This window comes from Syngnathus floridae, chromosome 9 (genome assembly GCF_059516105.1).
Source record: "Syngnathus floridae isolate MCC-2025c chromosome 9, RoL_Sflo_1.0, whole genome shotgun sequence".
Lineage (NCBI taxonomy): Eukaryota > Metazoa > Chordata > Actinopteri > Syngnathiformes > Syngnathidae > Syngnathus > Syngnathus floridae.
In genome coordinates this window covers 4409096-4433119 of record NC_142421.1, presented here as the reverse complement: position 1 = coordinate 4433119, position 24024 = coordinate 4409096, and the positions used below count along the sequence as shown (strand labels likewise).

Genomic DNA, 24024 nt, shown 5'->3' with positions numbered 1-24024 from the left:
TCAAAGGCAGCGCATCCTCAAAGAAGTTGAGGGAATCTGCTATTCTTTTTAATGTCTGCAACGCCGCGGAAGACATGAGCTAATGTACGTCCTTGTTGTGGTTCTGCCGTCATGATGTATCACACAGGTCTCCATTAGCCACCGGGTATCGGCAAATATCAAATAAACGTCATTTATTGGACCAAATAGATGCTTGTTGTGACTCTTTCAAAGGAAGGGGGGGGGGCAAGTGACAGCTTGTTAGCCGCTAATTCAATTTATGGTGTCGGCTTTAATTTAAATAACATCAACCTATGCATGGCGGATGGCGTGAAACTCACGAGTTTAAACACAATTGGTTCTCTACAACGAAAAAATCCCAGTTATTCTTATTCGGTGACATTAATTTGAGCCATAATGGTGGGCAAGGTAAAAAAAAAAAATACATTTGGCATAATTCACAGACATGAGAGGTGGTAGACAATAGGCAGCAAATCAGCGGCAATCCAATTTCCATGCCACCTCGTCTAGAAGCAAAATGTCATTCATATTTTAACCCTTATTAGGACCGTCTGCCGCTGAGTGCCTGAATTACATTTGCCGCCTTTCCGCTCGTCATGAAAGACAAAATCGGCCTAAAAGATGGCAATTGACAGAGGGGAGTCAAAATATATAGGAATCCACCGCACGCACCTTTTCTTCTGGGCCTTTTTAATGAGCTAAAATACCCACTTCTTGCCATTTCCCCTGCCTTAATTGATGATTATGTTGTTACACAGAAGCAGCGCTTTGCCGCTCTCCTCCCAGTCATTACGATGTGGACGGCCAGCTCTTGAAGCTTCAAAGGCGGGAAGGAGCGATTTAAGCACGGGCTTGGAGCATCCCCTTGGCCTCGCAGGTAAGAAATAAAATATATCTAATCATTATAATCAAGCAAAAAGAAAAAGAAAGCGTGTAAACATTAGCTTCTAATCGCTAATTAGCCCCGTGGCTGAATTACGGTGAATTCCTGTTTGGAGATGACCGCCGCTACGGTCCCGCTTAAGGGCATGTTGTACGTCTTATGACGAGCCAATTAGAAATTCCGCAGCACGAGCGTAAAGGGGAAGAAACCTTTGTCATGAATATTTAAAAAGACAACCGCCGACCAGCACGAAGGGGGCGCTGAACTGCATGTCATGCGGGAGGGCGGGGAGAATGGGGGGGGGGGGATATCTGGCAAAGTAACCCACAATCGATAGCCTCTTGATGTTTTCGGTATCAGCGGGAAGATGGCGCTTCTGCCTGGACTCGGGGATGGGGGGTCAAGGTGACGAGGGGCCTTCTTCTTTTGTTGTGTTCCAATAATTTGACCCAATTTGCTGCCCCCCTTTTTTTGCTTCAATTCAATGGACATGGTGCGGCCACCAGGGGGCAGTGTTACACAAATTGCTCAGTAAGCCGCAGGAATATGTTCATCGCAGAGGACAAAGAATATCTGCCTGTGAGAATGATTATGTGTACTGTTTGACCGTCTGTGTTCAAATATTGCGTAATTTGTTAGCCCGTCTCTGGTGCTTTTTGCTAGCGCTAAGTTCATTGAACTTTATTATGTGGTTGTTAAAATACTCGACTAATGAAGATAAGCTCTCTTGAAAATGGATGGAGAATGACTTTTTTTTTTTCCCAGTATATAAATTCAATTGACAAGGCTGTAATGTAGCCCGTGGCTGTCATGTCTGTCATGCTTCTAATTTGGCTCATTTGCTCACCGGGGTGTCAGCATGACTACAGCCTGCTGAGTCAACACATGTCAAGGATATCATGGAGCATTTATCTGGTCCAAAGTGCATGCAAAGGTCAGAAAAAAGAATTACATTCTGTAAAAATGAGATTTTTCTGACAGTATAGAAGACACACACACACGCAAGCTGTTGTTTCCACAGTTATCCCACGTTGCAGGCCGAGAGTGCGATGCGCTTAATTGGTGTTTTTAAATGCGCCGACACCTTAAATTGATTCTTTTGTTTTTCAACAGCGCCCGCACGCGCACCAGTGTGATTATCGCGGCGGTACGTGACAAGTGCTTTAAATTTCCACTCGGCTCTCACCTCATCGCGCGCACGCCGAGCTGCAAAGTAGCTTCCGAGTCGCTAAAAACAATGGCGCCTCCCGACACCTTCGTCGAGCGAGCAGGTAAACAGGTTTTGGTTTTTTTAATGCCCCGGAGTCCCGATCAATTATTATTCCTCATTTTTTTATGACGCGCTTTTACGCCGCGTTAAATCACATTTGCGTGCTGCTAATACGCCGCAAGCCCCAGAGGCTAACATCCGTAGGATGTCGGAATTTGACTGATATTTGTAAGAAAAACTTCAAAAAAGTCAATTTAGGGAGCATTGTAGAATTCATTCAGGATGTTTTTCTTTGGCGTTTTGATAACCCTAACCTAACACTAATGTTACTGGTCAAATTGAAACCCCCAGAAAAAAAGAAAGTGTTAGGGAAAAAAAACTTAAATATTGAAATTTTTCACCAGTGCAAAGCAAGCCCTCCAAAAATCAATTAAGTGCCCATGAAACTTCAGCATTAATTAATCTTATCCTGAATTTCCCTTTTGGAGCTTATGCCCTGATTAGGGTCCGTTTTTTTTTCATTGCACAGGCGTCCCTAATGTTGTGGCCGTACCCCCCCCCCCCCCCCCCCTCTCTCTATTGAGTAGCTCAGCTGCACCGCTTAACCTCAGTGCACAATTGCGGCGTATCACTCCAAGGCAAATTGTTTTTGCTTTGGACCCCACAACAGCAACTAAAGACCCACCTGCTCATCCAATAAGAGCAAATCAAATCACATAGGCTCCGTTTCAAAGGGACATGCTCTAAGTTGATTCTTTTCATTTAATTCCAGCAAAGGGATCGACCCCCCCCCCCCCCCCTTCCCTCCCTCACCACCCCAACAACAGCAGCAAGCAACACACGCTTGCCCTTTATCTGCCGCTGAGCAGCGGGGTGGGGCGACGAAACAGAGGATTATCGATTTGCACTCAAACAGTGGGCCAACCTAAAAAGCCCCAATGAATTGTCACTCATTATTGAAATTATCAGGCACTAATTAAACTGGCAACCCTAAGCCCCCTGGGCTGCGCTCATCTCCAACTGAATTCCAGCTCCTCCGACAGTAATAGGGAAGGCAGCATTAGCCGCTACTGGATGCTAATGAGACCTGGAAGCTGTCTGTGCCTCTTAGGGGGCTTCGTGGGAGCAGTATCGCCGCTGCATGTGAAGCAAGCGCAACTCCGAGAAAGCAGCTAAGCAAGCAAAGTGCTGATTGGCGGCGCCGGAGAATGAAAGCGGACGCTCCCGCATCAGCGGCTACATTCAGCGTCGCTTTCAGTACTGTTCCATTTTTCCCCCTCAGTTGTTGACGCCGCTCGCTCTTATTTTTATTTTTTTTTTGCAAGCCAACAGACGCGGCGTACCGGCGAGAGTCTGACTGACTTTATCACGCGGTACGCAGCCTGTTAATAACTTCCTCTGACAATTCCCCCCTCATCTTCTGCTGATGACCAGAGGGACGCCCGTGATTGTCATGTTTGTAGGGTGGGGTGGGGGGGGGAAGAAAGATGCCAAAACAATGATGTCACGTCAGCCTCTCTATTAAAAGACTTCATATTTTGAGCGGCATAATTAATACTCTTGGGCACGCCGCAACCAAGTTGGCACTCCAGGCAAAGGGCTGCCACTCACCTGATAATTATTTTTGGAAATGGAGCCCAAATTACGGTGATTGACAAACGCAACAAAGCCGAGACAGCCCGCAGCGTTCGCACGGGAGAGAAAGGGAGAAAAATAAGCGCTGATTGTATTGTTATCCGCTTTCACCGAGGATTTCGCCGCGTCCTTTCATGTCTCGCGGAGAACTTTGGCGGGGGTCAAACTGTTTAGCCCCGCGATCCTCTTGAAGGAGCACAACAACAAAAAAAGCCTCAGCGCGAGTAATTAACACTTCTGTCGGCTTTTTCAAGTAAGTGTAGTTAAAGCGACGCGGCGTAATGATTAGCAAAGTCGTGTTGACGCCGCGACAGCTCGTCAGAACCAATCCGATCATCGGATGCCAAATAAAGCTCCAGACGTCACAGGCCACCATTCAAATGAAAGCAAGTGTGTTACCTTTTCACACGTCCCTTCCCAAAAACGACCTGTGTACCTGTCTGGTGGCATCCATTAGTTGTTGCCGCCATGCTTTTTACACCTCCTACGTGGAGAAATGTTTTGGGGGGCAGCTGCTCTTGCTCCGAAAAAAAGATGATGTCAGAAGAGACCTGCAGGTGTCTCAGTTGTTCCCTCTCGGACGGGGAGGTTTGGACAAGGGGATGTCGTTGATCTTTGTGAACTGTGGGCTCGTGAAGCCCCCTTTGAGACTCGTTTACGATTACGGGCTATATAAATAATCTTGGCGGCTAGAGTTCAGCACTGCGTGAGACCTGAGGAGAGGACAGGGACATGCGGTCAGGGGGAAAAAAAAAAGGAGGCGGAGCCTCACCTCGAGCATGAAGACAAAAAAACCCAAAAACGATTAAATACATGACAATAAATTTGATAGCAATTTTCCGCTTTGCCTTTAATTTTTTTTTTTTTCAAAAATGCTGAATTTGTGTATTTCCAGGAAGCGATTTCCAGAATAGTAGTTAACATTAAAATATTCTCAAAACTGGACCAAATGGATCTGATTAATAAGGACAGCCCAACGGCCCATCTTAAAAATCTGCTTCCAACATCAGGGCAGAAAAGATCCGTTTTTAATCTCAAGCTACTAATTTAATGGCACAAATGATCCTGATTTGCCGAGTCCACGCTACTTTTCCCATCCAGGTTGAAAGGGCAGGTGCTCGTGTAAAGTACTCGGTCACGGCGCTCCTTCGACAAGAGGCTGGGAAATGATGTCAAGTTCTATGTTTTGTTCCAAAATGAAATATTTATTGGCAGCGAGCACCTAGCAAGAACAGACGATAGGCCAGGACGCCGCTTCATCTTCTCACACTCATATTTGGCTTCCACCTCCGCAAAGGCCAGCCCGTGTCCTGAGGGTGTTCAGCGATTCAGGGAAGTGCGCGGGCTTTGGATCCGCATTTCAAAGGCGCCCGCGTGTGCGCGCGAGACACGCGGACAAAATGTCCGAACAATTATATGCTGATTTCCTCCATTGCTCTCCCGACTCTGCCCCTGCGTTTTATTTTTCCGCACGCCGTACATCTCTATTGTGCAAGGCGCCGGCTGATTTATGCCTTTGCGGTCAGGACGTTTTCCACTCCGGCGGCAGATGTGAAGTTGCGGCGCATTCTTTGTCATCGGGGGTTGTTTTGTTTTCCTGCACAACATGCGGAACACATCATTTACCATCATTTCGGCTCCAAATACCGGCGTGGGCGGCTCGGAGAAAGATTTGATGGAAACGCGGCGAAGAAAAACACCAAGGTGGAAACGATAAATCGTCGGCGTAAAATCCAATCCGAGGTCTGTTGAACAGAAACGCGCTCTGACAGGAAAAGCATCACGCTGCGGTGCGGTTTCCACAGCCGCCGCTCACTTCGGACCTCATCGCCTAAAGTACTTTTCACTGCCGGGTGGTAAGAGAGGCGAGGATTATTTGCCCAAACTCCGAGCGGACCACTTAAACAGCAATATTATTGATAGTGGCAATAATTTCCGACTTCTGGTCTGCACCCTTTGGTGCGTCATTTCATGCAACGGCCTCGAGCACGCTGGGAAAGCCATTAGAGAGAGGCCCGAATGCTAAATGCATTAACAGAGAGAGGTCAGAAAGCATTAAAAAAAAAAAACGGCTCATTGTAGCGCCGTCCAATCGCGCTACAAGGCTGACCCCCCCCCCCTCCTTTCGCCCTCCCCCACCCATCCGACATGCATCGCAGTCATGATTGAGCCGGTGTCATCGCCAGCACCGTACCTGGAAAAAGTATTTTCCCGGCGCCCTCATTTGATCACGCAGGCGGGCGACGCATGTCACGCCGGGTTATTCCCATAGTTAATATGCTTTCACGAGCTGCCATTTGCGAGCCTCCACTTGATTATTTTGGCACATGGGCAAACGGCCGGCGCTTTGCAGGTATCAGAGAGCCCCGGCGGTCACGATCTATTCGCTGAGAAGGCAGGCGGCCTCCTGGCAAAAGACTCAGCAAGCATCTCGGCGTAATGAAGCCAGCACCTCGCATGTGTGCGCGTGCGAGCGGGTTGCATTAGAAATGCATGAAGGCCAAGAGGTGGCTACCTTCGCTCCGCTCCAAGCCATTTATATTTCCATCATCGGCTATCAAAGCGGCGAAATGTTTTTGGAGAGCGCCACGTCCGTGTCAACAAAACACGCGGAAATGGCTGTCAGATAGCGGCGGGCACGCTTAAGCGAGGCGGCGGCGGCGGGCGGCGTCCAAGTCGACTGCGACCACAGAAGGCGCGAGGCGTTAGCGCTTGGACGCCTCCACCGCCGCTTGGATAACGAGCGGCTTTCCTTTCACGACACTTTGAAATGCGCCGTGATTTTTACTTTGCCGTCTCATTATCGGTGGCCGCTTGGCACGCGCCGCAGACGTCGTTGCCCAGAACGGAGGCCTGAACCTGGGCAACTTTCCTGCCGTCCACCCACCCACCCTCTCCTCCCTCCCTCCCCTCACTCTTTTGGCTCTTGGAGACTTTCAGTGCGTACTTAATCATGATTAATCGCTGCCTGGATAATCAGATACAACATCAAAAGGTTGGAGATGACAGTCCAAGGACGCTTGGGAGGAAACAAGGTATAGCGGGCATTCATTAGCTTTGGCATGGCACTCATACATTAGCCCATAACCCTTTATTGTCCTAATTAGGCTGGAGAGCTTGGCGCTACTTTTACATATATGGTTTACCTCCACCTTGACCACAACGCAACGCGGCCGGGCTGCCTCCTTTACATGCGGTCGTCTATTACTATATTTTTATTTTTGCCTCTCGCCGATGCGTTTTCTTCGCACTAAGCCGGCTAATGTTTTTGATTTACACAAGACGGGCTCTCCCGACCTTCTTACCGCACACGGCGAGGTGCGAGCCGCACTGTATATTTCATTTGGTCGGTCCCCCCCCCCACCCACCCACCTCCTCCTCATCCCAAGCCTCCGCCCTCCTTCTCCGCTGTTTTAAGTCTCCCTGGATGGAGCCTGGCTCGCCGTGCACCATTTTCCCAGCTACAGTAGCAGTGGTGCTGGGCCTCGTTCAACCCCATTATTTCTGGGAGCCAAATTCCCATGGTCCCAGGAACAGGCGTGCCAGCTCTGCCGTCTTGGCTCTCTTCCCTGGTATTGTTTCCTTTGTTACATCCAGAGCTGCATTTCAGCCCGTTAACGTTTGCGCTGGGAGGTCCGAATTCCCAACGATCAGCTTTAGAAAAGGTAACTTCAAGTTCAGAATGCAGACACTTTTTCTTCTGTTACCTTCAAAAAATTATGTTTCTTTGTTTTTGTTTTTTATTTTTAAGGGGGGGGGGGCTCACCATTCCTCCACTTTTATATTTTCCATTTTTCTTCTTTGTTGTGATACAGGTGAACAGAGTGATAAAACTCCGGTGAAATGTTTGCAGGGTTGGCCACTATAAAATCGCGCTCGGTGGCTCCTAAAAGAAAATTATTGTGCTTTCAATTATCACTGCTGCTTTTTAATGTATGTGTTTTAATTTTCAACACATCAAAAGTCCGGTTCACCCTCTGCTGTTACGCTTTAAGTAGATTACATAAAATTAGTAAAGTCAATCAGTAAGATTAGCCAGTAAGTTTACATTTATAAGGTTAGCAAGTAAGTAAAGTCAATTTCTAAGTTTAGAAAGTCATGAAAAGTAAAGTTAAGTAAGTAAATAGCACATATAGTAATTGTACCTTGACTTAAAAGTTCCTTAGGAAGCCAAAATATGAGTTTGGGCTAGCCTGGAATTTTTTTTTTACTTTTTCCTGAACAGTCAATACTACATACGGTAATTGCTTTTAACTTTAATTTAGTTTTCTGCAATTGATTTGTGGCATTTCAATAAACTTCAGTGTAAAAACTTAAATATACTGTATTAGTAAATTGAGTTCCAAGCTCGTTTACAGAATAAATTCAAGTCAACCTAGGTGCACCTACTGTATATAAGCCTACTTAAGTGCTCGTCGCCCCACCACATTAAACTCACACTCGACTTAACGAACGTGGAAAAGCTTCTCCGCCCTAATTCCGCCAAGCGGCGCTTATACAAGCGCGATTACCTAAAAGTGAATCCCGACGAACATTCGGAAGCCGTCCCCCCTATTCAACGCTGATGGCATTTCTCCATCTGTAATCCACTTTATCGCCCATCATTCTAGCCTGAGCACCCCAAACTCCTTTTCTGTGATGCGGGCCCGCCAAAGCCACCATGGCAGCTCGCACACGAGGGGATTAAACGCGAGGCTTGTTGGCTCAGCGCGGCACGGCGCGAGCATATCCGACTGATGTCGGGCTGTTCCGCTCGGAACGGCGACGCTCGTCTCCCGGCGCGCAGACACGCCGGTGTCAGGTAATTCTCAGAGGAAGAGCCACGCGCCCCTGCGGGGAGCGGCGGGGAGGCCCGTATCACATCTCGGGAGTTGTAATAGCAGCTTTGAAGACTCCAGTCCACTAATCCCACGTCATGTGATCATGTGTCTAATAGAGCGGCTCCTCATTCGCCGGAAATTGCGGGGGATTTCGGAGCTGTCACTTGCACCCGTTACAGTTGGGAGAGTATTATATGTCGGGAAAAATAAATACGAGACTCCCAGCGCATGGCTTCCCGTGGACACACGCAGCGACAAGAGTTGGATCTGGAGTTTCACCATTACAACTTCAACGTCGCAATTAGTACATTACCTTAAAGCAGGAAAAAATGCATTAGGGTCAATTAAACATTTGGACAGGCGTTTAAAAAATGCATTAGGGTCATGCGTTGATCAATTAAACATTTGAACAGCTGTTTATTCACATGTATGTTCTGTAAATATATGCTCGGATGTGATTTTTAGGCTACGAACAGACTTTTTTGTCGGTATAAGCAAGGGTTAATACGAGCTAGTGGGTTTAGCACACAGAGCTAACTTCCGCTAATACAGACTAGCATGCTAGCTTATGTGCCTGTCGACCCATTACAATTTATTATGTCTTAATGCATATCCGGTTTATTCTGTTCTCCGAACCAGATTCTGTTTTTAGATTTGCTCCCGAACTCGATGAAACCAAGCTAGCGTTAGGCTACTACGTAGCATTAGCAAGCCCAACGGCGGACACTCCAACAGCTCCTCAGGTCCAAGTAAGCATTGAAGGGAGTTCATAAATGTCATTTTGCTCAAATTTTTGAGCATCCCAAAGCAAATAAAGTGTCTCCTGACTTAAAAGGATCAACAGTGAACACTCTTAAGCGCTTCCCTAATCAACACTTGAGAGAATTTACATGAGGGGCTATGATCAATAATGGCATCTCTGGTGACGCGCAGACAATCTTGATCACACGTGTGTGAATGCAATACCTTGAAGAATCGCGTAAATTGTCTCTTCCATAATCATAAGCTGTCAAAAATGCAACAAGAGCCTCCGAGTGGAGCGTGTGATCATCGCGGAAGCTCAGGTCTGCAGAGGTTTGCGTGACATTTTTAAGTCCTCACTTTTTTTTTTTTCCCCCCTTCTTTTTGAGCGATTATCTCAGAGGTACGGCGCACATTAAATGGCTGAGTTAACCTCAACACATGTAAAAACCATTACGGCTATTGACGACAGCCGCGTGTAATCCCGAGGTTTGATATTGACACCGCGTGATCAAATGCTAAGCTCTGCTAGCAGATAGCTCGTGGCTCTCTGGGGGCGGCGGCGTAGACAGGCAAATGAAGCAGATCCAGATTGATGAGAAATGAGTGCTCTGCATTGTGTGTGTGTGTAAGGGATACTGGCGAGCCAATCAATTAATACTTAAAGTGGAACCAATTCTTGTTTCACTTGGGCTTTGGCCCCCTTCATTTTCATCCGCGCCGAGGTCCGCATGGCTAATTAGCCGCACTGCAAATGGATGCTAAGCCACGCCAAATTAAATCTTAGTTCATTAGATATAAGCTCTTTAAAGATTGAAGGAAAATATTTGAATTTTTCAAAAGTTTCAACGTTGCGGCGCCCTCATTAAAAATGGGACGTCGCAACGTTGCGGGGAGGAAGTGGGGAAATGTCTTTGTGCGGATGAATAATCCAACCAATATGAAATATTAAGTCACTATTTTACCCTGTGGTTCTCCTCGGGCTGTAGCGATAGGCTGGGTAATAGAAGGCTTCTGCTTTGAATAAAATACAAAGGTGCATGAAGGGGAAGCTCAACTATCTGGAGGCGAGCGTACTTTTGAATTACATTGTAAATATATTCATTATTCCACGCATGCAAAAGAAAGAAAGAGTCAGGCATTGTTGATAGACGTCACTTTTCAAGTCAAGTCGGTAAATAAGTCAACAGCTTTTATTTTCTGCTAGAAAGTGGAAAAAAAAAACATGGGCAAAGTTGAGGTTTTTAATTTTTAACTATGTTTACTTCCTGTGTGGACCTCGAGATGGAATACACTCAGTTTGGCTACACCTGAGTTGGAAACAAAATGTCCGTTACAAACGTGCAGTGACGACAGCGATGTGTTTTTTTTTATTGAAATGAAATTGGGAAACAATTTGAAAATAAAGGCTTCACCTCAAATTAATGCCTGGTGTTCTGTTGAGTTGAGTATATAAACACTGCTTGGCCTCCATGGCAATCCCGCAAACTAGAGCCATCAGATTTTATTATTTTTCCTAACTCATTCAAGCTGATTTTTCTCCCTTCCTTTTTTCACAGTTGTTTCATTTCACAGGTGTACCTAATGACCTGTCCCATCGTTGAGGCCTTACGTCACGTGCGACGTCCGAGCCAACGAGCGCCTTTTAACCGCCGTCATTCGGCGATGGCCGAACCAGATGGCCGACCGCTGCTTTCTCGCACTTCGTGAAAGGAAACAAATTAAAACCCACCCAAATTTGTCTCGGGGAACGTCGCCAGGCTCACCCAACACGACATTGTGAGGAACACGCCGTCTGCATTATCGAATAAAAGGTTGACTTTGCATGAATAACTTTCTTTTTACTCGTTCTGTCATCCGCAGTCGAGCCGTAAAAGCGTCGAGCTCGGAGGCCACCTTGTCGTTTTTTACACAGTGTCCATTGTGTAACAGCTGTAAAACACGCTCCAAATTATTAACTCCACATGCCTGCGCCGCTGATGAACTGGAATCCCAGAACAACCTTTGGATTTTGGCCAATAACCTTGGAGGGAGACGCTGATTGAGAACAGGACTGCGAATCCGGGTCAGTCCTCGTGCACGGCCGCTGAGAGCAGGATGCGTGAGCGACGCCAGGGTGTGCCGCTGATGCGCTTTTGAATCATCTTTTGTCATGTTTTAGGCAAACCGCACCTAAAAAAAATGTTTGAAGGGGACGACAGGAAAATGATGAGCTCCATGGGATGGGAATGCCGAGCCGTGCCAAAGAAAGCAACCAATTGCGGCACCTGTACTTTATGGTAATATACATCACAGATACAGTTCAGATCAGTTTTTATATATTTTAGATTTTTTTAATCTTTATATATCTTTTTATGAATATATATTTATATGAATATTTTTTGTGAATAATTTCCAAATGACTGCCAATTTTATCATGATGAGGAGCCGGCGGGACGGACGCAAACGTCGACTTTGCTCCGGTGTCTTTCGACAATGATGTGACACCCAAAACCCAAGAGTGACTGTGTCTCTTTCCCCGCAGGAGGAACAAGCGAGATGATTTGTTGAGGGGCCCTGGGGAGCCAGCGAGCGCGCCTTGAAAACAGGTGGCGCAACATCACACCGCAGCGTGCCTTCGGGGAATATTTGTAGACGTGACGGAAACGCACCAAAAACAAAACGCAGACGCAAAACGCGAGCGAAGGTAGGGCGCTGACACGTGACGCCTTCCCGCCAAAATGTCACTTGTATGCTGCGTGTGTTCTCGACAACATTCGGATTAATTTTTAACTCCTAGTGAGTCTGGCTTTCATTACCATGACGGCCGCTTAAACTCCCGCTGAAATGAGCCCCGATGTCGAGGCCTGTTCATCACATCTTAAATTATATATACTTTAATTGCTATAGACAAAAATTTTAACTCCGAGGCAGAAAGTGGCTCTGGATCTTCACCCAGTTTAGCTAATCATGTCGTGGGTGGGAGTGGTCATTATATGTAAATTAGCTCCATTGTTACGTAACGCTGCAAAATGCCCCATCACGGACACGTTCGAAACGGGCAGATTAGAAAAGGTCTCCTCGCTTGCTCGGTTTCATACTCCAACGCACCCCGGAGAGCAAACTATTTGCAGACAAGCCATTAAAAGTCAATTTTCCATAATATGCCTCCGTTATACTCCAAACATTGACAAATGTTGTGATTTCCCCTTCTCATATTCGCCGTCACTTACAGTCGGGACAAGACCAATTTCTTCCTTTTGACAGATCGCTCCAAAATGTATTAGCAGAGAGGCCGACTGTCAATCCGACTGCCCAAAGGTCCTTACAGGTCTCTCTTTTTTTTTTTTTTTTTCTGTCCTAGCGTTGAGAAATGATGTAATCAAGCCGTCCTTCCTACCTAGCAGCGCTCCATCCATCCTCTCTAAAGGCCTGGCGGTCCCTTTGGCCTCGCTCTGGATCAAGTCCCCCACAAGGCCCCCCCTGACCCCGTTAGAGGCGCATGATGGGCGGCCCTGTCACTTCAAATGGCTGCCCGGGTCCGGCGCGAGCCTCACCCCTCACTGTGAGTAAACCTCTGTGTTATTTCGGTTTTATGGCGCTACGGCTGGATAACTCGGCGGAATGGATGCGGACAACTTAGTTATTGTCGCACGGGGCGAGGGAGTCCATGCTGTGACGCCGGCGCAAAAAACGTCTTTGGATTGAACGGTATGAAAAGTTATGTGGCGTGAGGAAAGCAGGATGACCGCTGCCCCGGCACTTGGCCGCGGCTTTATCCCGAAGACGGCGTTCAAAGGGGTTATTTAAATTTCAAGGCAGATGACTGCCTCGTATGCGATGTGTTGCTTCTCCGGCGGCGCCTTTGATGGCGAGGCGAGAGGGGAAGACGGCGGCTTTGTTATTGAAGTAAAGAATAATAAGGCCACTGCATGTTGGGCTGTGTACAGAGACCTTGATATCAATCCAATGCACTATGCATGGCCCCCGCGCAACAAGCAGCCAGACAGGAAAGCGTGTGCCTTTTGATCCCGCTTTCCTTCTGTTGTCTTTCATCTGACCCATCCTCCCAAATTGTCACCAGCGTACACACACGCGCCGAAAAAAAAAAAAAAAGACAGGAGGGTGGCGAACCCTCGGGGTGCGAGGGGGCGCCGAAATGCCCCGGCTCACTCCGGACATTTTTACTCATTAAGTTCCAGAGGAGGGTGCCTGGCGTCTTTCGAAATAGCTCCGCTGTGAACAGTGGCCATGATGCTCCGATTCCAGTTTTGTGTTGAGAATAATCTCCCCTTTGCTCCTAGTCTGCAAAGAGGGCGGTTAAACATATAATGCAACTAAACATCAAGATGTACAAAAAAATGCGATATATTTCGTCCACCCAAAGTCTCTTAGCTTCTTGCTAGCATGTAATCGAAAACACCATAGACAAGCTAATAGAAATTAGCGTGTATCAGGGAATTTTTCATTTCAGGTTTTTTTATTATTTCGTTTTAGTTTTATATCCGGGTAAACTAATTTGTAGAGCAAGTCTGCTATGTTATTATGGTATTGATTGATAAAAAAGACTTTTTTGCTGCAATCATAGCTTTAATAATAGAGTTTAATAATTACGTTTATTAAAAAATACATTTTTGCTGCAAATATGGTTTTAATTAGTTTAATAAACGCAAGGTTTAAGTTCAGTTGTTTTTTTAAAGCATTTTAGGTAAAAGTATTTAATTTTTTGTTATTTCGTTGGCCCTTTTCATTGAAATTTTGCCGCGAGACCCAAAGCAAAAAAATTTGACCAAGCTATGTGTCGTAACTCGAACAACGCTCAAGGTGTAAGTGCAGGTGGTGCTATTCTACTAAGTTGCCAGTTTTATTTATAGTGGCGCAGAGATGACATTACCGGCGGTGCGGAGGAGAGAGACGCTTCACTTTTCCTCTCCCCGTGTCAGCGAATTACACGCTAGAAGCGACCGAGTTCATGAAGGGAGGGCACAGCGAAAGATAATATGTTAGCTTTGGACTTGATCCGCCGAACATACATTTTCGGTCTTCCAACATAAATTTCCCCGGCTTCTCACCGTCACACTAGCGGCAGATTCAGCATTTCAACTTAGCGAATTCCATCGCTCTTACCTCAGGGCGGCATTAATCAGAAAAGCGAGTGCCGAGTCAATGATGCATTTGGACTTTGGAGTGTTTCCATAGCGCCGCGGTTCAACTCGCCTCCACTTCCAGCCACTTACGGTCAGAGGCGGCGTTCGGGTCCAGGAGCGTGGAAAAGGTTCCGATTGAATGATGGCAATGTCGAACGCACACGAGTGTCAGGTGAATCGTCCGTGTCAAAAATGGATAAAAGAAGCCATAAATTTGTCGTTTTTGACAAGAGTGTTGCATAGTTTTGGATTGCATCATCGAGGGCGTCAGTAAGTGCCGAGTTTCAAGTTTCACCAAGTACTTGTGAAACCAGGCTGTCGTCACATCATAACTATGAAGTGTTGTCGTAAAGCGGGACTAACTTATCGAGCTTTTTTTTTTTTTCTTCTCCTTTTTTGCTCGCGCGATACCAACTACTCCGACGATCCATATTCATGCGTTTCACATTCATGCAAATATTTTTACACCGGAGCCCGGGAGGCACCAAAAGGCTTCCTTTTGCATCCGAGCGCGACGCCACAAACCCGTTTCGCCTCGCAGAATGAAAACAGGTAGCGCTTCAAAGTTTGCATCCCAACTCCAAACTTTCCCATTCGTCACGGCGTCTCACTCTGGAGATCCAGAAAAATTTCAAAGTTAAAATCAGAGGAGGCCCGATGTTGATTTTGTCGTACACATGCAAAAAGGGGGGGGGGTTATTGTCAAAGGCATCAACGTCGAAAGGCTATTACGCCAGTCTTCCACATCGATTTTTCAGGCGACCCCGAGCCACTTGGCAGGGAACGACAAGGTGTTGCTATGATAATAATCATAATATGTCAAGTATCGCCCAGCCATCAGAGATGCTAGTCTCAGTTTAATGATTCTGGGAAATTGCGGATTACCCGGGATATGAGAGCAAGCCTACAGTTTTCATATAGTGTGGGAGGTTGCAGGGGCTCTGTATTAGTAATCACAGGGGAGCGCCGAGAGGTGGGAGAGAAAATCTGCTTCTTCTCTTCTCTCATTCATCATCGCCGTCCTCTGGTGAGGAAACATGGCAAATGGCCAAATGAATGCACTTCATAAAGCGCAAATGTCTCCTCTGATGTGCCTCTCGCAGAGGAGGAGCGGTGGAGGAGGTGAAAAGAGGGGGGGGTTCAGGGAGGAGTGGGAGGAGGGGGGGGGGTAGATTTCCACAGATATATTATTGTCAAACTCTGCTGCCCCCGCTCCGGAGCGTTATTATGATATCGTAGGAGATTTTACAATAAGATTTGGCGACTTCAGCCCGAGCAGTTACCATAACCGCATTACAGTGATGGCAGCACTTTTCAATCGGGGAGCATATATTGTCTGACTGGATGATAAGTTTCCTCAAATAAGCACTCACTCATTTTTTTTTTTCTTCCTCCGCCTCCCCTGCTGTCTGGATGCTTTTGTAATTCAAAAGGATTTCTTAAAAAAAAAATTCTCCTAGGTGGATAAAAGCGAATGAGATATGGAGACATGAGGCGAGTCACGCCTCATAATAAGATGGTCAGTGCCACAGGGAGGTGCTATGGATCCTCTTATACCCCGCCCCCCATGCAGAATATTGACTTTAATACATGAAATGTTTGTGACACGTCGTTCAACAGCAGCAATATCAGGTTTGATCACGGACAGCTTGTCGGGCATATTGGATAAAAAGAAGGAAAGAAAAAAAATCTGGCAATATGCAGCAAAGACGGCGTGTGATAATAGTGGCAACATGTGTGCTACCAGGAGACCGCTCCTTAAGGCTGCATGGTTTTGTACATGTCAAAATAGATTGGAAATATCCAAACGCGGCATATGCTAAATAATGTGTTTTGATTTCACACGCAGAAACGGAAATAGTTTTTAAAACAGAGATAAAACTGTTACTCAATGAAAACTACCATATTACATAGCCACAAAAAGTACAACGTAAAAAAAATGCACAAAAGTTTTGTTTTAAATATTGATATTAAACACCGTTTGATCACATGCCCCCCCAAAATAAAGTACTGTCCAAAAATAAGTGAAATACATTATGTTGAATATAAATTTGCAAATTTTAATCATGTGGGTGTCCAAATAAAGCTATATGGTTCTAAAAATGCAGCACTAATAAAGCAATTCTAGAAAAAAATTCAAATTTATTCTGTAAGTGTACAGATTTTGAGATTAATGTAACACTCCACACAAAACCATAACTCCTAATGTATTTTTCTTCTATCTTCAAAAAAATAAGTACACAATAGGAATCTGAAATATGTCACTGGATTATGCACAACATAAATTGTTTTGAAACACACATCCATGGTTTAAAATTGCATTTTATTTTGGATTGAAAAAGGGAGTTAATATAATTAAAATGACAAGAAAAATATACTTGGAGCTCATAAAAAGTGAACATAGTAGCATACGAATATTTTATTCATTGGATTAATTTTAAGATTGACATTTGAATTGGCTTCAAACAAATCAGCATCAGTCGTGGAATATGTTTCCGTCCACTTTTGATCTGTGCTCTTCCATCGTTAATTAGTGCAAATTTCCAGGGCATTCCAAGCCAATCAGCAACGGCGGCATGATGAAATCATAGCGGCACCGTGGCATTTTCTTTTTTTTTTTCCTCTCTTATTTTGTAGCAAGCTAATCTCGGCGATGCTCTCATGCACGTGTTTACTATTTGCGTGATTAGCGCAATTACGCCTCTTCGGCACATCGGCCCCCTTTTGTATGACTGTATTAATTACTCCATTGATTCAACTTAACACCTAATGCCCAAGTAACATAAATCATATTTTCCACTTAATTATTGTGTTTCTACCTAATTAAGGACAGAAGCGGAAGCTGCTGTGGTTGCGGAGAAAAAAACAAAACAAAAAACAATATATTTACTATTTATTCCATGGGCTGTCACAATGCAAAGTCAGTGATTAAATTGTTTGCCCAAGTAAATGTGTAAGTTTGTAAGATTATCAAAACACGTCGTAATAAACAGCCCGCCTGCTTTTATTTAATTAGGTAGTGTTTTTCTTTTTTAAATTGGACCTTATTGGCGCCGAATGCTTGCCAACTGGCGGACCGTCTCCAAAGTGAGAGTGCGGGGAGGCGAAGGGGTCAAAGGAGGAGATCCGGGAAGGCTGCGCCGGCTTATAATTACGGCCTCAAAATGGCATATTTACCATCTCTGCCAGCGAGGTCGTGCCTTCTGTCCTAGTAAACGTAGTGGAGTATGAAAGAGCCAATTACGGCACACTGGGTGACCTTTTAACAACTATTACCGCGGCCCATCAACACATTATCGCGATGGAGATAGAAGCGGGAATTACAACGTCGGGGCTCCGGCCGTCGGGCGGCAGCGACGGAGGCTGACGCCGGTGACAAGTGGCAGCTTTGAAGAATCAGCACAATAAAAGGAGACAAGTGCGATGAGAGAGAGGGAGACAGAAAGAGATATGGCGGCGCGGCAAAGGGAGGAGGAGGGGTGAGGGGATTGAACAATGGCCTCCGTACAGTACATTAGCTGTGGATGTCAAGCACCCCAGTCCCTCCCAATGAAAAGCACAACAAATAAGACGTTGGCCTGTTTGTATTCATTATCAGTCAGCACATGCCCCGGCTCCTGCATTAAACATTAGACTGCCTCTGATGTCTGCTTAACAGTTTAATTCCCTCCCCGCCGCTCAGCCTGTCATAATAAACCCATCGAAGCACACACAAAGTCAAATAAGAGTGCGAGGGGGCCGCCTTTGTGTATGCGTGCGTGTTTGTTGCACACGCGCGCGCACCACCACCGCTTGAGCGACAAACACGTCATTCATAATAGCCCCCCATCGCCCGGCTTGGCTTTATTGTAGTTTATCTGATCACAGATTAAGTAGATCTCGAGAGTGGCTGACCTCCCCAGTGCGTATTTGAGGCGCGCCGTGTGCCGGAAATCGTCAATATCTGCGCGCCGGCCACAATATTAGGGACAGCCGAATCTTTATTATTGCCTTTATGGAATGCTGTAAAAAGCGCACGGCATCACACGACACTAAGCAGTCCCATTTTACATCATCCCATAATATCATCATAACCAGACGTATTGTTCAATGTGTTCCCATGTGAGTTATAGCGAACTTCCACCGAGGAATGTTTTTTTTTCGCAACCTAGCAGCACTATGCAAAAATACTAAATAACAGCAAACGCATCAAATAATAAATGACAGCGTTATAAAACATCTCCAAAGGGTTTATACGCTGATTAGGTATTCACACGCGTTGACACTTTATAAAGATTTTATATCGTGCAGTAAAGAGTCGGAACATCCGAGTGCTTGCCAACAACCGGCGCCATTGCAAATTGTAACAAACAACGAGGAGTTCTTACATTTGTCACAACGGCGCTCCTTATTTTTGGAGAGGCAGAAATGCGATAGCATGACTTTATTCACAATAGAAACATAAAAAAAAAAACCTTCAAAGCTATTAATTTATCAGATCATTTCGGTAAAAGACATCATGACTCTCCTTACTTACATATTAGATGCATGAATTTTAATGAGGCGTATGCAGGAGGTGGAGGCGTCCAATTTGGTGCTGATCCAAATTAGGGTCATTGGGCCTTGGTGGAGGTCCGCGCTCTAATTGACATCACAGCCTTCGTTGAGTTTTGCTTGGATTTGAAATTGCTAACAATTCAGCACAATACGGCCGCTTTTGTTTGGCTCTTATGAAATCCTAGCGTTACTACGTTATGATCATGTGTACGTTCTTTACGTCCTTATTAGGCGCATGAATATTAATGAGAAAAGTCAGTCATGTGCAGGAGGTGGGCGGGTACGAAGGCGTACAAATTTGGTGCCGATCCAAATCGGGATTGTTCAGCCTTGGTGGAGGTTTGCGCTTGAATTGACATCGCAGCCATCATTAAGCGTTGTTTGAATTTTAGTTAAATGTGTATTACCATGTTGTTACATTTTTGTGTCATTTCATTTTGCAGAGGTCGCATTACTTTTGCGTTGGGGTTTGTTGAGTTGTGTGTGAATGTGACATCCCCCTCCTTCCCTCTGCATTTGTTTGCTTGTCTTTTTCCTTTTTTTTTTTTTATCTCTGCCTCTTTTTTGCACCCACTATCTCACTGCGGCAGCCAGAGGCTGGCACGGGCATCGCCTGGTCATAACGGTCTCCTCGAGTGAGGGGGGGGCGGCAGCCTGGCAGGCGGCTACAAAGACGCCAATTGCAAGAAAAGAAAAAGGGACGGGAGGGGCGGGGGACGGGCACCGAAATCCCCCACTCAGAAGAGATGATTGGATTAATTAGATAAATCCAGTGTATCCAATGCGAGTGTGCCTTGTCCAGAAATATGTCAGCGCTGTTTGCTAAAGGTACGGCCTCCGACACGGAGCGTTGGCGCATAAGGGCTGACCATCTGCTCGCTAATCCGAGAACGCAAAGTCCTTCACTTCCAATGAGTGTCCATTTTATTCCATATTACGCCACTTTGATAATCTAATCCACTTAGCCCGTGTAGTCGGCGTAGCAGGCACGCGCTAATCACGGGGCGGCGAAGGGAAAGCAACAAAAGGCGTCTCCCAATATTAATAAATCACAAGCCTTGCGGTGCACTGTAAATACGTTTCCGCAACATTATCAAAGAAGGGGAGGGTTTCTCTTATTTCGCTCTCTCTCTCTCTCAGGGAAAATCGTGTAATTACCCCTTGGCGTTGTGAGAGAGCAAGAAACAGTTTGGGGCTTTTTACTTTTTCATGACATTTGAGAAAAGATATCAAAATTTGGGAGGGGAGGGCGAGGAAAGGGAAAAAAAACCGAGTGGTTGTCTATTATTCAAATGCTAATATGTGCTCAGTGCTGCCATATTAGTAATTCAACATGTTACCATTGTGTTCGGGGTCTGGCGCGCCTTTATTTGCCTAGCAAAGCGCGACAATGCCAGCGTGTCTGTTTTTTAAAGGCATCTTTAGCCAGCAGAATGTTAACTAAGGTAAGCAGTGTTGTTTTAGCCCCTCAGTAACCACGCCAATTATCTGCAAACTTATTTTTTTCGACTTCCATGCATAGTTAATGCATCCCCTGCTTCCCTCTCGCCATCTGCCCCCCCCCAGCCCCCCCATCCAACGCCCCCCCCCCCATCCTCCCTCCTTCCACCCCCCCTTCGCCAACACTCTGGAATTTTTATGAGATAGGACAAAAATGGGCACTTCCCTTATTAACATCTCACAGTGGAAATCAAATATGCAAGGAAAGTAGTGTATCTACTAATTAGTGCTGAATTCATAATTACTGTGCTCATTGATGGAGATACATTTGAATACGTTCATTTCCTTGGGGAGAGAGAGAGGCAGGCTGTCCGGGATAGACTGGGAAGGGAAGAAGAAAAAAAAAAAATCCCCTTCAGCCCCCCACACCCCCTTCCCATCACCCCCACCCCCCCTCCTCCCCTTTCTTTTGGAAATTAGGGATCCGTGGCACATGGCGATACTAGCAGACTAAGATCCGAAGTGCCCGCAATTTTCTTCAGATATAATTAATCAAGTGAAGCATGTAACCTAATGAATGTGTTTGATATCCGCTCCTATTCAAATATGGGCTTTATCGCGTTGCGCGCCGGAATTGCTCGGAGCGATGCAGAGATGGTGACATTGCTTGGAAATGTTCCTCAACAGTTTCTCTTTGCGTGTAAACAATATCCATGCTTGTCAAGGCATGAAGGGAAAAAAAGACAGGGAGAAGAGAGAGAGACACATTTTTAATTGCAGTAAATTAATAACAATTAAGCCGCAGGATGCCGCGCGGGGATCTTGACAGTGCTTTGTTGTTGTCACCCTGGAGATCATTTCACCGAGGGGCTCGCAAATCTGACAAGCAGGTGAAAAGGTAAAAAAAGAAAAGTACTTGATGGGGAAACGAGGAGGAGAAAACAATAGCAGTCCTTGGAAATTAAAATGGATTTAACTATGATGGTGACTTTGAAGGAGTGAAATTCCAGCCGTACCTCCGAATTGTCCCGTCCTATTATCCTGTCTTGTCCTGTGCCCTCTTTTCAAATTCTATTCTCTGCTCACGGTGTCTCTTCCTCACGAGGTGACAAATTGCCTTCTCAGTGCACCCGTACAGTACATCACATCATTCCTCCAATCCTGTGCCAACCTATTTTTTTGTTTTTGCCTCATAGTGTTCCTTCCTTGAGTTTACCAATACCAACCTAGTCCAAATCATGGCTCACTACTAGTACTAATGCTGTCCTTCATTATGACTGTCAACTTCTTGTCGTATAGACTTCAAAACAAAACTGATGAATAATTAGTTTTGAAATCAGAGATGAGTAAAAACTGTTCAATTATTTAAAAAATGGAATTCGAATAAAAACTGCTAGAAATATCTGTATTTTTTTTTAAAAATGAAGACAATATTTCTTATTTATTTGTATTATGAATTATTTATTCTTATTTATCAGTATTTGTAATGTATTTATTATTAATATTATTTATTTATTAGATTGTTTTTATACAAACAAGATAGGTAAAAAATAAATATCAGACACAATTTGGCATTGCTTTTTAAGTACGTTTAACTTTTTTCAGTTTTTGGAGATGAGCCAGGAGTTGGTAGCCTTGCCATGATCCTAAGAAAGATAATTACAGGGAAGTCTAAGCAGTAGAAGAGACTTTAGCCATGGATCATATTCTTAGCATGGTAGCATAATTGCTTCAGTTTGTTTTTATGACCTCAGAGGCACCACTGTACGTTTTCCGAAAATAATTTCTTTTAAATTTAAAAAGACCAAAAAACGTTGGATTCAAACCCGATCAAAAATCAACCTGCGGCCCGAAGCGTAACGTGTTCCATTTTTGGAATTTCCTCGAAGCTTTGCCCGGCGAACTTTGATGAACGAGCGGGACGCTGGATCGAAGAAAGTGAAGAAAATGAAAAATGTGAACGCAAACATCCTCGCGGCCGGGACCGACGACCGCGGGCGGGCGGGTTGGGGAGGATCCATAAGTCCTTAGCGTGACCTCGGAGTGTCAGAACGGAGGAGTCACGTGACGGACAAAAGGCTCCCTAATTAACAGTGAGGACTCCGAGAAGGCGCTCCGTAATGAGGCACCATGCCGGACGGGCCTCCAGTGAGCCACTTGGCCCATATGCAAGGCCAGCATCGCAAGAATTTACATACTGCGGGTCAATTGAACATATGCACACTCAAAACTGACTAATGACTTCCACTCTGCGCTCTGATTCTATTTCGCCGCTCGGCTCTGTGGATGGGCTGGCTATAGAGCGCTAATGAGGAGAACATCAGGAGGCGCATGACTGCAAACATTAATATATGCATCGGGACCGGGGTTCAATATTAAACCCGGTTGCTGGGGGAAATGGGTACAAACCGCAACATTTTCCACAGGCGCAATTAAAGCTGCATGAGTGCCCCCCTCCCACCTCCCATCCCCGCCCCGTCCTTTCGAAACGCAGGGACATTAGCCTCTGATCAGCAGGGAGCAAAAGGCAATGTCCAGTAAAGTGCCCATCCTTGTCTTTTTGACGCACATTTACTCTCCGACAGCTGATGCCTGACGTTTCACTATTAAAGTTTTTGAGGTGGCTCAGCGGGGGATAAGGGGGGGGGGGGGTTGTTTGTACGTCTTTATGTTGCCGCATGTTTGCGGGCTTGAGTGCTTGTGTGTGCATGCATGCGTACATGTGTATATTTGGTCGTTCGTCTTGAAGGGAGGGCTGGCTTTGGCTTCGCAAGAGTTGGAAGGTGTTAAAAGTAGGAGTGCTGCTGGTGTGTGTGTGGGGGGGGGTGGAGTGTGTGTATGTGTGGGTGGGGGGGGCTCTCTTATTTGGCTGGGTGTAAAAAAATGCCCCTAGGTCTCCTGATGGAAGAGACAGGTATTAGCTCTGAGACCTCCTCAGTCCCAGCTTGCCATTAGTTTCCTCTCCAGCTGCACCAGGATCCGGACTATGAATCTGCCATGCTTGGTCATTCATCAGTTTCACAGTCTGCACCAGCACACACACATACACACGTGCGCGCGCACACGCACACATTCCAATAACAACACGGTGAAGTGGTGAGTGAGTGGCGAAGAGACAGAGGGAAAGAAATAACTCGTCATCCACGCAGACGTGCGCCGCCGTTTACGTCCGTGCGTGTGAGGCCGGCCGCTCGCTCGCACCTGATTGCTCGCACGTGTGCGACCGTGCCCTCTTCCGCAAAAAGACATCGTAGTGGATAAATTAAGTCGGCGGCGGGCCGTTTCGCACGCTCGAGATGCTGCCGCCGAAGCTGCTCCCACAGAGTGATGTGGAACTTCCTGGCAAACAGGAAGCATTTTAAATGTTGGCCGGAGAGTTATGGAATTGCCTGTGGAAACATATTGGCCGGGGTCAAATGAAGAGGTCAGCACTCTGAGACTTTCCGTGTCAAGGTCTCGTCTCAGCAGACCGGCTGTGTCTTTTTTTTTTCTTTTTTTTTTGTACGCGCGGTTTGTTTTATTTATAATCTTCTGCCTTTTGAGATTATAGCACATTTTGGGAGATACTGACAGTGAAAGATGCTTTTTTCCTCTTTTCACAGGAGAAGTCAAACTTCACTAAAATGTACATTT

At 45.8% G+C, this 24024-nt stretch overlaps 1 protein-coding gene across 6 annotated transcripts in view; it reads left to right on the top strand.

The window, feature by feature from the left end:
- Window positions 1–24024, top strand: part of mgmt (O-6-methylguanine-DNA methyltransferase) — a 159789-nt gene that overhangs the window by 25339 nt on the left and 110426 nt on the right. For 5 of the 6 annotated variants that reach the window (XM_088385485.1, XM_088385487.1, XM_088385482.1 and 2 more), the window contains 6 exons: window positions 759–877; window positions 10849–11068; window positions 11153–11354; window positions 11451–11568; window positions 11814–11975; window positions 12633–12833. The gene's annotated coding sequence lies outside the window, so the exon portion shown is untranslated. The remainder of the gene's footprint in view (window positions 1–758; window positions 878–10848; window positions 11069–11152; window positions 11355–11450; window positions 11569–11813; window positions 11976–12632; window positions 12834–24024) is intronic. The other variant, XM_088385483.1, reaches the window with a different exon arrangement.